The sequence below is a fragment of the Mustela lutreola genome, chromosome 8 (genome assembly GCF_030435805.1).
Source record: "Mustela lutreola isolate mMusLut2 chromosome 8, mMusLut2.pri, whole genome shotgun sequence".
Lineage (NCBI taxonomy): Eukaryota > Metazoa > Chordata > Mammalia > Carnivora > Mustelidae > Mustela > Mustela lutreola.
The window spans coordinates 43,330,103-43,345,953 of record NC_081297.1 but is presented as its reverse complement, the minus strand read 5'-3'; the positions used below and the strand labels follow the sequence as shown (position 1 = coordinate 43,345,953).

General features: G+C 38.6%; 1 protein-coding gene across 12 annotated transcripts in view; it reads left to right on the top strand.

Moving 5' to 3' along the window:
- The window catches only part of ERC1 (ELKS/RAB6-interacting/CAST family member 1), a 558,216-nt gene that overhangs the window by 496,572 nt on the left and 45,793 nt on the right, over positions 1–15,851 (top strand). The gene's annotated exons all lie outside the window — the stretch shown is intronic.

Below are 15,851 nucleotides of genomic sequence, written 5' to 3'. Positions count from 1 at the left end.
TAAATGATTCAGGAGAAGAGAACAAGGATGAAGCCACAAATGCCTTCTATAACCTAGAATCAAAAGTTACATATCATCACTCTTACCATATTCTGTTCCTTAGCAGCAAGTCACCAAGACCATCCCACATTTAATGGAACAGAGTATCTTGGGCTCTACTTTTTGAAGGGAGGCATGTCTTAGAATTCATGGACTTATTTTAAACATTACGGTGTGTCAAGGGGATAACAACAGGATAATAACAAGGGATAAGGGGATGACAAGCCATGAGGGTGATGCAGTCTTCAGGTAGATCATGAAGACAGATGGACAAAATAGGGAGAATACTGGAGACAAGGGCAGTTAAGATTAAGTTCTTATTTTGTCCTGGGGAGTGATGCTAAAGGCCTGAATGGATACAATTGCGGAATAGTTAGTAAACTGGGAATATGTTCATTATCAAGAAACATTGGTTCTTCTAAGAAATGTCCTAAATTGTTTCCAGTTTGGTTTAGAAAATAGAGAACACAGTCTGAAAGCCCAATTACAGTCCAGAAAGTTAGTGTGTTCAGAGAAACTATTTGGATAAACAGCAGTGAATAAAGCCTGCATGTTTTGTATTGTTCAAGATGAGAAGCATCAAGCTGTGACACACATGGCCATTAAGCTGAGCTACATAGCTCCTAACCATATTTACAGGTCAGGTTACCTCTCTAGGCCTTGAGCTTTTCATTTAGAAAGTAGGGCAAGGAGAAGTGGAGTAGATGACCTACATGATCTCAAAAACTCCTCCCATCTCTTGTGTTCTGTACTGAAAATGAGTACCGGGTGCCATTTTGATCCAATTAGTGTTTAATTTTTGTTGACCTTGAGAATGTTTGACTCAATAAAAATATTTGACCTATTCGCCCATATTTAAATCAGAATAGACTAGTATCAGGGAATTTTCACTGAATATTTGCTGGAGCTGAAACTAAGTTAATTCCATTTAATTTCTTTTTTTCTTTCTTTCTTTTTTTAATTATTTATTTGAGAGAGAGAGCATATGCATGTGTGACCAAGGAAGGGGTAGAGGGAGAGGGAAAGAGAGAATCTCAAGCAGACTCTCCCCACTAAGCATGGAGCCCAAAGCAGGGCTCAATACCAGGACTCTGAGACCATGACCTGAGCCTCAATCAAGAGCTGGCCTCTTAACTGACTGAGCCACCCAGGTGCCCCCGGTTTAATTTCTTTATCAGTTTTCTACACATATAATTGAAAATACCTAAACTTCTTCAATATTCTTATTTTAGTGAATCATTTTAGTATCAGTTATTTTCCATATTTAAATTGTATAATGATTGGGGCACCTGAGTGACTCAGCTGGGTAAGTGTCTGGGTCATGATCTCCAGGTCCTGGAATCAAGCCTCATGTCAGGCTCCCACCTTAGCAGGGAGTCTGCTTCTCCCTCTCCCCCTGCTTGTGCTCTCTCTGTCTCTCTCTTTCAAACGAATAAATAAAATCTTTAGAAATAAATAAAAATAATAAATAAATTGTATAATGATTTTATTTATCATTCAGAGTTTTGCCCATATTAGATTTTACTAATTACAGTTTTCTGCAATGGAATTTTCTTTCTGTGTCTGTTGCCAAATTCAGTTATCTATTTTGCCAGTATTTTGTTTTGATATTGATGTCGATGCAAATAATATTCATTATGAATTGATTTTATCTGTCATTTTATTTTTTTGTCATGATAAGTGTATATTCTCTTTAATCCTCATCCTCGGGCGCCTGGGTGGCTCAGTAGGTTGAGCCGCTGCCTTCGGCTCAGGTCACGATCTCAGGGTCCTGGGATCAAGTCCCGCATCGGGCTCTCTGCTCGGCAGGGAGCCTGCTTCCTCCTCTCTCTCTCTGCCTGCCTCTCTGCCTACTTGTGATCTGTCTCTGTCGGATAAGTAAAAGTAAATAAAATCTTTAAAAAAAAAAAAAAATCCTCATCCTCTATTTCCCCCATCCCCCTACCCACCTCCTCTCTGGTAACCATCAGCATGTTCTTTGTTCTTTATAGTTAAGAGTCTGGTTTCTTTTTCTTTTCTTTTCTTCTTTTTTTTTTTTTTTTACTTGTTTTATTTCTCAGATTCCATATATGAATGAAATCATACAGTGTTACCTTTCTCTGACTGATTTATTTTGCTTAGCATAAAACTGTCATGTCATTGCAAATGGCAAGAATTCATTCTTTTTTAGGCTGAGTAATATTCCATTGTGTGTACCACATCTTCTTTATCCACTTATCCATCCATTCATCCATTTATCCATTCATCCATCAGTGGACACTTGGGCTGCTTCCATAGTTTGGCCATTATAATTAACACTGCAAGAAACATAGGAGTGCCTATGGAGTTATTAACTGAATTTTTTTAATGGTAATTATTATTTATGTCTTAACTAGTCTGTGAGAAGATTATAAGAATTAACTAATATTACAGTTACCCCATTGTCTGGAATTGATCTATTGTAGGGATTGGCACATTTTTTGTGAAGGTTCATATGGTAAATATTTTGTACTTTATGAACCCTGTGCTCTGTCACCACTATTCAGCTCTGCTGCTGCAGTGTGAAAGCAACCGTAGGCAATGTGTAAATAAACAAGTATAACTGTGACCTAATATAACTTTATTTATGGGTCCTGAAATTTGATTTTTATATAATTTCTACATGTCACCAAAGGTTCTTCTTTTCTCTTTTTTCAACCATTTGAAAATGTAAAAACCATTCTTAGATGTTAGATTATAGAAAACAGGCAGTGGTATTAAATTTGGTCCACTGAATGTAATTTACCAACCTCGAGTCTATTGCTTATCCAGTTCTTTGTTGTTCTCATCGCTTCCCATGCTGTTATCTTACCATCCACAGTTGTTGGTGGAGCTAAGGGCAAATGATAGGGTTACAGTGTCCTCAGGGTCAGAATGTCAGCTAAAGTTATCAAGAATAATTTGTATTTTACATGGATTTGGACGCATTTTATAGATGATAAAACAGAGTCTTGAAAATAATAATTGTTAATAATTACTGAAGGAGCTTACTATCTGGTAGACACATAGATTATTACAACTCCATAAAATGTACTGTCCTCAAAGTAACTTGTCCTAGGTCTCATAGCGAGAATGTTGCAGAGCCTGGAATTAAACCAGTCTCCAGAGCCCATGCCTCTTAACAACATGGTATTGCTCTCTAGTTCTTCACTTCCTCACAAGAGTCATCAATACAGAGCAAATATTTTGGAGCAGGTAATATAAGTGATACAAATCTGTCTCCGGTGAGGGCAGGCTCTGGGTAAAAAAGCCTTTCTTTTTTTTTTTTTTCTTTTTCTTTTTTTTTTTTTTTTTTTTAAAGATTTATTTATTTATTTGACAGAGAGAGATCACAAGCAGGCAGAGAGGCAGGCAGAGAGAGAGAGGAGGAAGCAGGCTCCCTGCCGAGCAGAGAGCCCGATGCGGGACTCGATCCCAGGACCCTGAGATCATGACCTGAGCCGAAGGCAGCGGCTTAACCCACTGAGCCACCCAGGCGCCCTAAAAAAGCCTTTCTTCACCAGTCCTTGAAACTACTGGATGTCCAGTAGTTAATATGATTACCAGCCAAGGGCCTACATGCTTATGGCTACATGTTTATGGGTGTAGTACTATACGACGTGAGATGCCACAGCAGCTTTTGCCAGAGAAATACTCAAGTCGATAAGATTCTTAACTAAGATCCTAAGATACAGAGGACCACCAACATTACTTTTATTCTGTGGTTAACTAGCAAAAACTTACATGAGTGAAGTAATTAATATGAGGCAGGTAAAGCAGGCAGCCAGGTAAACAACTGTGCTTTCCTAGAAGGTACAAGTTGTAATTGCTCCAAGAGACACAGAGATGTAGGAGTTCCAGCTCAGAGGAGCCCAGCCCCTGCTGATCAAACCTCATACATAGTGCATTGCCGGGGGGAGGGGGGTGTTAAGTAACACGTGAACCTGATGCTTTATTCTCATGCACAGAAAAGTATGATTGTTTAGATGAGCCTGTTAAATGAAATCAAGGAATGCTAAGAACCTCCCAGTACCATAAAATGTATGATACTGAACTCACAAGATAGTCTGAGACACAAATGTCAGCCTTAGGATGGCTTTGCAGTATTCTTTGTTTTTGTTTTTTAAGATTTTATTTATTTATTTGACGAAAGATTCCACAAGTGGGCAGATGACGGGCAGAGGGAAAGGGAGAGAAGCAGGCTCTCCGCTGAACAGGGAGCCTGATGTGGGGCTCGGCCCCAGGACCTTGGGGTCATGATCTGAGCCAAAAGCAGCCGCTTAACCAACTGAGTCACCCAGGTGCCCCAGCTTTGCAGTATTCTTTGAAATGGAATATCTGGGAAATGATGTGTGGATGGTTTATTAAATAGACAAATACAGAAATACACCAAACCAAATGAGATCTTACTGCTGAGATGAAGATGGCAGAGACTTTGCTTCCTGTGGATGATCTGAAGCTTCTGATTTCTTGCCAGCAGTAACATCTCATATATATAAGATTACAGCTGCTAAAGCCTAAAAGCAATAGAGTATGAAGAGTTCCCCCAAACTGTATTTGAGCAGATTGCTTAAAACATGGAGAGAGCTATTCCTCCTTTCAGTTGCTGTGAAAGTCTGTGGCACTGAAAGTGTGCTCCCTGGAAAGAAACCAAGGAAGAGCACTAATGACATGAACAGATTAACACATCGAAGCAAAGGTGTATTTTGCATTCTCTTTTTGCTTTTCCTCTATGTGATCTTTAGAGTTGGAGTGGCTACTTCACTTTTCTTTTTTTTTTTTTTTTTTTTTTAAAGATTTTATTTATTTATTTGACAGAGATTACAAGTAAATGGAGAGGCAGGTAGAGAGAGAGGGGGGAAGCAGGCTCCCTGCTGAGCAGAGAGCCCGATGCGGGGCTCGATCCCAGGACCCTGGGATCATGACCCGAGCCGAAGGCAGAGGCTTTAACCCACTGAGCCACCCAGGCGCCCCGCTACTTCACTTTTCCATCCCATTTCCTATTTTCTAAACACCTGTAATGTGTTAGGGATCTGATTTTATCAGGAACACAGTCTCTAACCTTCGTAGTTCCTCACTAAACTGTTATAGAATTTGGATGTGGGTCCATTTATATGGTAGCTCTTTCATGAGGATGAAAAGCTGGGGCTAGAGCCCGGTAGATAAAACAAATTTGAAGATTCTGCACAAACATAACTTCTTCCCCCACTGTCAAGTCACTAGGAGCCTTCCTGCTCTGGTGTGTCACATAGCTTCACCTGCTTCAGTCTAGATAGACTCCCATTTCCAGGTCCTCGGAGCTTTCTCCCTTGGTCTGCTGGCACTCCATTTTTTCACTTGCTAGCACTCGAACATTTTTCTCCCCAGATCTGTCAGCTCTATCAGAACGCTTGTGTTGCTCTTTCTGACCACTCTGTTCCTCACATTCTGGTGGGACTGCTGCACTCTGCCATTGAACTTCACAGTTCTTCAGTCAGCACTTAATGAGCCCTGTGTTGGATCAGAGGGAATCAGGGCACATGGATCCTTCTTCCAAAAATTGGGGGATGGATATATGTATGTATGTGTGTGTGTGTGTGTGTACGCGCGCGCACACACACACACACACATATACATACAGAAAACTTGGCTTGCCCCACGTTACTTAATCCTGAAATCTCCTGGCTGTTACCTTACAACACATAACATCAGCCACATCTTGTAGGATTTCTGGCACTTCTATGCTGAGCCTATTTTGTCATAGTAATGTTTTTATCCTCAAATAATAATAAAGCTTTGCTAAAGCATCAGCTACTAGTCATAATGAAATGGTGATATCTGTCAGAGTTTGTGTTTTGCTAAGAAATTTTAACTTTCAGAGAGTGAGGAGGGGGGAGATTAATTCAGTGACTGTATGGGAGGTTTTATTCTCAAATAAAGAAAATGAGTAGAGAAAATCATCTTGCTAATTTTTGTTTTTCCCTAGTGTTTTTTTTTTTTTTTCCACCCAAATCCTGGATTGCTCCCAAGGTAAAAGTCGTAATGTCTGGAAATCGTTAATCCGTGGGATTTGTTCATGGTGTATAAAATTTTCAGAAAGAATTTGCTCCTTAAATATGATTTCCTGATTGACTATGGCAGACATAAATCCAGGAAGGACAGCTCTGTCGGAACAGCCAAGAGCCCTCCCACATTTTTTGGTGTGTGTGTATGGAGTGGAAATAAAGATTCTCCATGCGGGTAGGTCAGGAGGAGAGAGAGGTAAAGGGGAAAGGAGAGAACAGGGATGCTGCAGGGGTGGAAGGAGGGGCCGCACATCCTAATCTCTTGGAATTCGCTGCAAGCTCACTAGGATCCTAGCTTTATTTCAATTTATAATAATGAGAGAAAGAAGTTAAGGGATCACCCTTTGTGCCTGTTGTGGTACTGGTTCTGAAGCGCACCCATCCTCCCAGTTGGCCGAGTTCGAAGCTGTGCTCAAGCTGAAAATAATGGCTAAGGGCCATTTTACACAGGTCTTTTCTTGCATTTTGCCCTTGTCACCCCCCTGTCACTGCAGGCACATATATGTGCCCTCTCATGCACACCAGATCACGTGTCTCCACCCTGTCATTTTGTTTCCTGGTTATTTCTGACTTTAACATTAAGAGATCGGATTTCTGAACATAATTAGTCTTTCTCTAAATAGTGCAGATACTTCACTTCTGATATTTATACACAGCTGCAGATCCATTTATATTTTCCTGCATTTCAAGTGAGAAGTAAACTCTCCTTCTCTCCCACCTGCCCCCTCCTAGGCCATGTTCTTGTTAAGCACTGTTTAATGAAGAGCCATATCTTCCAAAGGCTTCAGACACAGAATGAGCCCCTCAGTGGTCCCAGTCTATCAGTGAGCATTCTGCAGTGAACTTCTAAATATCTGCATGGTCCCCTTGTGTTTGCTTTGACACTAGAGTTGAAATAATAATGTGACTAGTGGCAAACTATCCCATTCTACCCCTCCCAACTCTTAGATTTACACAGACACACCACACACGTGCACTTTTAACCTGACCTTGAAATAAGCTAATGACAGAACAGACTCCTCCGAAGACTGGCCTCTGTTTGGGAGCCCTTATAGAGGTAAACTATCCAATCTTGTAATTGCTAGATAATCATACTTGGCTCTTCTCTGTATTCCTGTAGACTGTGAGAAGGAGCCAGTGGATGTGTTCCCTGTAGTGTAGATTCATATCCTTTGTTATGTCGTTCCTTATTTATTGACATATATCAAGGTCGGAAGGTTCCTTTTGTTTGACCTGGACACCTACTTGGCCTTCTCTTCCACTTCTGGTGCAATTGGTACATTGCATTAGAAAGAGAAGAAAATGAGATGTTATGACAGATTGTTACCGTGGTTTGCCCTGCAAGCAACAAGCATGTTGCTGTTTTCCAGATCCATCTGTCTAGCAGACATGTAATAATGCCAAGAAGTGTTGTGTGCTTGACTGCAACAAACAATTATAGCAAGGGTACTTGAGGCACCAGACCTCAAAGGATCAGAATGGAACGTGAGTTAAAATTTCAGCACTCAGATATGTGCACAGGCATGCGAGGAGTTGAAGCCGCCATTTTTGCCTGTGGCCAACTGTCTAACTAGTTTGCAGCATCAGCATTCATTTGGCTCACCTGCTTAAAGAATGTGAGCCTCTTCTTCTGCCTCATTATTCTCCCCCATACCTAGGATTTTTTCCACATAATTTCTCATTCTTAAGTGTGTAGCTGTGGAACTTAACTGTAGAATGGGGAAGTCATTCATCTGTTTGTGCACTTTTAGGTGCACACACACACAAATATTTAAGCCCTGCATTGTTCACTGAAATACAGTAAATGATTTGTTGTGGCCAAGAACTGAACTGAAGGTGGATGCTTTCCCATCCTTACTAGCTCTTAAGAGCAAAGAGGAATTTTGGAACACACACCTGCTCTTAGCATTTCTTAATCTAAGATCTTAAGATCTTTTTTTCTTAAGATCTTATTTATTTATTTGACAGGAGCTGTGGGGAAGGGAAAAGCAGGCTCCCCACTGAGCAGGGAGCCTGATGTGGGCATCCATTCTAGGACTCTGGGATCATGACCTGAACCAAAGGCACACGCTTATCCGACTAAACCTCTATCCAGGCTCCCCAACTGGATGGCTTTCTTAATTATTCTAATTATTGAACTCTCTCATCTGACTACATTTTCTGGGAGCCTAAAATATGTGTCCTCTTAATGGGTTAGATTATAGTAGCTTCTGTCCTCATAATAGCATTCTCTCCACTTAATGTCCATTTATCTGTACTTCTTCATCTGTACATACTTGTCTGCCCCCTTAATAGTAAATGACCATATTTTTATGTATCTTACAAGTTTCCAAATATTGAAGTAGGTACTTGAAATACCTACAGACTTAACATCCTCTGTAAGCATATAAATAAAGGTGCTCAGCAGATTTCTTCCCTCACTAGTGGGCAGTCCCCCAATACTCTACTATATTTGAGTAACATTTATTATACTGCATAAAATAAAATAGGTCTTAACAAAATGGAGAAAAAAATAGGCAAAATGTAGTTAGCAGTTCTATGGTTCAGATTTCGGGATTTATTTTATTCTGTACCATTTCCTATCTCCTTATGACTTCGAGTACAGAATTTTTTTTCTCCGTCTAGATCAACAAGTAAGGGATGTTTTGTTTTGTCTTGCCGAAATGGTAATATATGCTTAAAGAAAAATTGACAACAGACTTCTGAGCTGTAAGACTAAGAGGAAATGGCCACATGTTATTTTAAAAAATTACTCCCACTTTTGTTTGTACTTCAAAACCCGTAGTCTTTTTTGGCTTTCATAGACACATTTAAACTTTAACAAACCATAAAGCCCTTTAAATCTGAAACCTTTGAAAAGAGTTTTTACTTTAAGAACCAGATATTTCTATTTGTGGTAAGATTTCTGATGAACATTTATTCATCTCAGTTATCCAGTAGTCCCTGGACCTGAACTGCTAATGATAACCAAGTATTTACTATTCCTCTACTTTACCCAGTGTTAAAGAAAAAAAAATTATCCATTCACTTTTTAAAACAGTAAGACAGACTTCATTCAGGACCATTGTGATAGGTATAGGGATCACTGCAGTGGAGTTTTTCAGTGGGGAGAAAGATTGTGCTTAACAGTCTTTGAATACAACAAGGAAAAGTGGAAATTATAGCCAAGGAGCAGGGTAGGGGTCAGTAGGTGGAGGCTTACTAAGAGGAGACTTTAGGGAGAAGGGCGCATTTTGGCTCAACCTACCTAACAGGATCCTCGCTAAAGGCAGGCCAGAGTGATCAGATATCACCTGGAGAATGGTGGAGGGTGAGAATTCTGGTCAGACATTGAGGGTAATCAAGTATCAAGGATGAGAGATTCTTGATAAACCAATTTAGCAGGATTCTTGCTAGAGCTGGACAATGTAGAGATGAACTCATATTTGAGATACTTAGTAAATATGTATAACATGAGTTATAGTAATAGTATAGTATAGTATAATATTCTAAATAATATAGTAATAGTCTGAATTATTTTGCTTTTGTTGTGATTTTTATTTTTGGTTTGGAAGATAAATGTAAGACAGCCACATTCTATACAATATGGGGAGTCAAAGAGATCTACATGAAAAGCACTTACGAAGTGAGGGTCAGGATTTGGAGCCCTTGTTTCTTGTCTTTAACTTTAGGTTATCTCTTAATTTTTCCTGAAATTTTGGAAGTCTATTGACTTACCCTAAAAGAAAGGCAGCTATGCTGTTACAGAATTGTTCTTCAGTAAGTGACTAGTCCTCTAAGCACAAACTCAGTCTAAAGCTGTTAAAATTTTCCAGATTCTCAATTTTAACAATAAGGTTTGGTTTTTGATGGAGGTTATGTAGATATATCTTATAAACTGTTCTGAATTTTTACTTTTTTATAAGCTATTACGAGGGTACAGACATGCTAAGCATATTTCTGTCCAGTGTGTCTCTTGCAGGAGAAGTATCAAATGAGGGCCATTCTCAAATTTATGTATTTGATTCTATTTCATAAGGTTAAAAATGGGTAAGGACTGTAACACCAAAAATATTTAGGGAGTCCACTAATTGTCCACTTGGGCTTCAAGTGAGAAGGCTGATTAAGAAGTTGGATCTCAAGGGTGGCTGGGTGGCTCAGTTGGTTAAGCATCTGCTCTTTATTTTGGCTCAGGTCATAAGATCAAGCCCTGTGTCAGGCTCCTCTGTCCCTCTCCTTCTGCCCCTTCCTGCCTCTCAAAAAAAAAAAGAAGAAGAAGAAGAAGAAAGAAAGAAGAGGTTGGATCTCAAAGACCATTGAGAATTAAAAACTTGAATTTTATGACCTTATGTATGAAAACTAAGTTAAGCTAAGTTTCAAATTAAGGCAAAGAGGTTTATTTAGCAATATAAGTGTTTACCTGAAGTAAACTTCAAAAGTAAACTTAATGCAATTTATGCATTTTTATTCTTATGTACATTCAACATAAGGGAACACATTAGTTCCACTATTTCATGATTTTTTTAAAAATGTAGACCAGAACCACACCTTATTCTTAATATTCTCATCAGCTAAAACCAGACATGGCATGGCACAAAGACATTCACTAAAGGTTTGTTAAGTGGTAACTTTTTAGTTTCAATATATGTCATTTGATATGCAACATCTAATCAATGAAGCAAAAGTATTATGAGGATTACTGTATTTTTTTATTATAATTTTTTATTTTTTATAAACATATATTTTTATCCCCAGGGGTACAGGTCTGTGAATCACCAGGTTTACACACTTCACAGCACTCACCAAAGCACATACCCTCCCCAATGTCCATAATCCCACCCTTCTCCCAAACCCCCTCCCCCCAGCAACCCTCAGTTTGTTTTGTGAGATTAAGAGTCACTTATGGTTTGTCTCCCTCCCAATCCCATCTTGTTTCATTTATTCTTCTCCTACCCACTTAAGCCCCCATGTTGCATCACCACTTCCTCATATCAGGGAGATCATATGATAGTTGTCTTTCTCCGCTTGACTTATTTCTCTAAGCATGATACACTCTAGTTCCATCCATGTTGTCGCAAATGGCAAGATTTCATTTCTTTTGATGGCTGCATAGTATTCCATTGTGTATATATACCACATCTTCTTGATCCATTCATCTGTTGATGGACATCTAGGTTCTTTCCATAGTTTGGCTATTGTGGACATTGCTGCTATAAACATTCGGGTGCACGTGCCCCTTCGGATCACTACGTTTGTATCTTTAGGGTAAATACCCAATAGTGCAATTGCTGGGTCATAGGGCAGTTCTATTTTCAAGATTTTGAGGAACCTCCATGCTGTTTTCCAGAGTGGCTGCACCAGCTTGCATTCCCACCAACAGTGTAGGAGGGTTCCCCTTTCTCCGCATCCTCGCCAGCATCTGTCATTTCCTGACTTGTTGATTTTAGCCATTCTGACTGGTGTGAGGTGATATCGCATTGTGGTTTTGATTTGTATTTCCCTGATGCCGAGTGATATGGAGCACTTTTTCATGTGTCTGTTGGCCATCTGGATGTCTTCTTTGCAGAAATGTCTGTTCATGTCCTCTGCCCATTTCTTGATTGGATTATTTGTTCTTTGGGTGTTGAGTTTGCTAAGTTCTTTATAGATTCTGGACACTAGTCCTTTATCTGATATGTCGTTTGCAAATATCTTCTCCCATTCTGTCAGTTGTCTTTGATTTTGTTAACTGTTTCCTTTGCTGTGCAAAAGCTTTTGATCTTGATGAAATCCCAATAGTTCATTTTTGCCCTTGCTTCCCTTGCCTTTGGCGTTGTTCCTAGGAAGATGTTGCTGCGGCTGAGGTCGAAGAGGTTGCTGCCTGTGTTCTCCTCAAGGATTTTGATGGATTCCTTTCGCACATTGAGGTCCTTCATCCATTTTGAGTCTATTTTTGTGTGTGGTGTAAGGAAATGGTCCAATTTCATTAAGTAAAAAAGGAAACAAGAAAATGAAATACATCAGTCTAATCTCAAAGTCTTTTCCCCCCCTCAATAACTAAGTTTATCTTCTTGACCATAACATATCTCAGGATCAGAAAGATGAAGGATAGTGTTAAGTCTCTTTACAAAGGTTTAGAGCTCTGTGTTATGTTCTCACTTATATGCAGCAATTTGGTAAAAGAATAGAGTTGTCTGAAAAATACAGTAATCCTGGGATTACTCTAAACCTTTGTAAAGAGACTTAACACTATCCTTCATCTTTCTGATCCTGAGATATGTTATGGTCAAGAAGATAAACTTAGTTATTGAGGGGGGGAAAAGACTTTGAGATTAGACTGATGTATTTCATTTTCTTGTTTCCTTTTTTACTTTTCAGAGTTAGTTATCTGCTGGGACCTCTGGACAAGAATGCAATTAAGAGAGTAATGTCTCTAGAAAGATAATATGTTAGTTGTTCTGCGACTTTCTTGATGTACCTGCATTGGGGGATAGAAGTATAATGGTGACCCAGTGAACAATCAGAACTACCACCAGCATTTATGCTGTTAATATATGGACAGTTGAACCTGCCTCTGAAGGCTTCAGCAGCAAATAGAAAGAACAAAAAGGTTTTGTAGCCAATTAAATAAAGGCAGTGCACTAACCACCGAAAAATCATAGTAAATTTAAAATTGTTTACAAGGAACACAGTAAATGATCAGTAAACCTTAGCTTTTTTAAAAATGGCATATTTCAAACAACAAAATATTAATTACCCCAAAAGCAAATACCTTAGGTCCCAAATAATACTCAGTACCTACCCATTCAGTCTTTATGAAGATAAAGCATTCCTTTCAAAATGAGTTCCTAGAATGTGTTACAACCAACTAACCCATATTTAGAGTAAATGTCTGACACAGAAACAATAGAACAGGAAGAGAAAAGCAGGCTATGGAATGGACTAGTTAGGAGTCTTTCACTCTGCACAATCCATCCTCGTATTGAAGAGTCAAATGGTCTGAGAAAGTATGTTCAGATACCATAGATAAATGGGTCGCAGAAATGGAATACTGTGGAATTTTCAGCTAAAATCTACATTGAACCTGAATACAGGTTCCTGTATACAGGTTCCTGTATATAGATTCCTGAATACAGGAGCAACTCATCTGTCTTCCAAAAGACCTTTTCCCATCTAATCTTACTTAAGTGGAAAGGAGGTTAAAATAAACACCTCAGAAGATCACTGTCCTCTGTCACCGTATGTCATCAAACACTGGCCTGTGAAGTCAGTTTGAGAACCTAGTACATAAGCAAATAAATCCTTACACGACACAACAAAGCTATCAGTACTTCAACCAAAAATCTCTCATCCCTTTTTACAATTTAAGTACTTTTCCTTAACTATTTGGTAAATATGGGATTGGGAGAACATTGCCATTTGTCATTATATTTGATACAAACAGAAGTTGTCATACAAGTTCATTTTTTAACTTCTTTTTGCCAGAAAAGGTATATAACGATTGTTCTGCATAGCTATAGAACTCATGTAGCCAGACCACATCTCTCATAGTTTTTGGTAGGACTTCTGCCAGTGGGCTGACGTTGTATGTGGACAGAGACATAACTTAGGGATCCTATAAGGCATCCTCATTCTACTTGGCAAGTGTCCCCGTTCCCTCTTGAGATTATGCAGTGGCAGTTCTACCTTGTGGGAAATGCAGTTTCTTTTCTAAGTGGCCTGCCCAAGTCGGATAGAGAGGAAAAGAAAGAGATAAGGGCATTTCCCACATGACTGACATGGTTAAATATGTCCCAAAGAGGCCAAAGTGATTTTTTTTTTTTTTTTTTTTTTTTTTTTTAGTGGATAGATTTGGGAACTGTGCTATTTGGGCTGTTTCCTATTATTTCACATAGTAAACTCCATGGGTTTTGTTTTGTTTTTTTTAAAGCAATACCCTTTGACATGGAAAGAAAGGACAGACATCTGGGCTATTACATGGAATGAATCTTTGTCCTGGAAAAAATGTCAAATTCCATCATTTTTTTAACTTTTCAGTTTGGACTTTGAAAAATTCTGGAATGCAAAAGACTCTTACATTTTTAAAATCAGTTAGCACTTCAGCATGAAATGCATTTAAATTAACTTGGAATTTATCTTTGATTAAGAACAAAGACCTAAAACATAAATTTTTTCATCTGAAGTCATATAGTGGTGAGGTAGTATCTTTCTAGATTCCATTTACCCATAAGAAATTTGACTTCTCCATTACTGCCATTTATCACATTGTCCCCTTCCTCTGTAGTCATATTTGTCATACTTTTTTATGCCAGTTTGCCTATTCAAACAAACATTAATTACCTAAGATACCAGCTTTTTCAGCCTTGCAGTCCAGATGTGATAACAACTATAGATACACACACAGAGAATGGGAATAAGTGGAAATCCCAAAAGTGAACCCCCTCCCCAATTTGTTTTCAGTGTGTCAGTGAAAGAAGACAAGGCCAATCTAAAAAAAAGAAAAAAGAAATAGGGGCTGCATTGCTTGGAGGCCTCAGGGATGTGGTATGTGGTAACAGAACCATGACTAGGGAGTTTAGTTATTAAGGTGCAAAGTGTGCATTCATTTAAAGGAATACTGCTTTTAAAGATTATGCTTTAGAATTCTTTATAAAATTTTCTGCAGTGGGTATGCATTTATGATCAGAAATAAAATACAATTATTTTTGAGAGATAGGTGATGTTTGTGGAAAATTACCCAACTTCACCACTCTCCAAATCCTTTGCTTTCTTGACACAATTCCTTCTTGGGCTCCTACATGGTTCAGTTGGTTAAGCATCAGCACTTGGCTTGGATCCTGATCCCAGGGTCCTGGGATGGAGTCCTGCATCAGGCTCCGTGTGTGCCTCTCACTCTGCCTCTCTCCCTCTCTCTCTTTCTCTCTCTCATGAGTAAATAAAATCTTAAAAAAGGAAAAGAAAGAAACAATCCCTTCTGTGACTGGCAGTGTTCATATGTCTATCATAGGTAGGAAATGCTAATGAAGAACTGGTACCATGAGCCTGCTGCTAGGGCTCTTGTATACAGCCCAAGAACCTTCCACATCAGCCCCTAAATGTTAAACCTTATCCTTAAAGAATTGTGTATATGAGTTTAAAAAATAAAATAATGCTGAGTTGATCTACTTTCTCTGGTTTATATAGCCAGGCCTCAATTTCTATAATGTGTAATACTAGATAGGCCTAAACTCTGAACTCTCATCTTTTTGTAAGCTAAAGATTATTTTAGCCATTCAGCTCTCTTAATTACTTCATGGAAATAACATAAAAAAACAGGAAATGTGATTTATTTATAAAGCAATCATTGAAAACCATGTTTTCTAGGAATACATGATATTTGAGAAGTACTCATAATATTGAATAGATTAACAGTATATCAAGCAAATATAAAGTGTGATACTATTAAAAGCTGAATTATAAAAGTTTATAAAAAGACGTGGAGGAAATCAATGTTGTAAATAGTAGTCTTGTTGGAACACTTATAGCCTATTTTATTATTTATTTTACACTTTTTCCCCATATTTTTCAGAGTCAAATATGTATTGATTTCATAATAAAAAATTTAAAACTTTGTTCATTTAAATACTCTGAAAGAGAAACAAAGGAAAGCAGCAGGAGCCAGCCTCTTAGGAGGCCAGGGAGAAATCAGTGTCACTTTTGAGAGTAATACCAGTCCTCGTTTCTGTAAATGAAGATTACTGAGCTCCTTATTCATTAGGTGGGTCAGAGGTGTCCTGTGCATGGAAAACGCCAGCCTAGTGAAATGCAACAGGT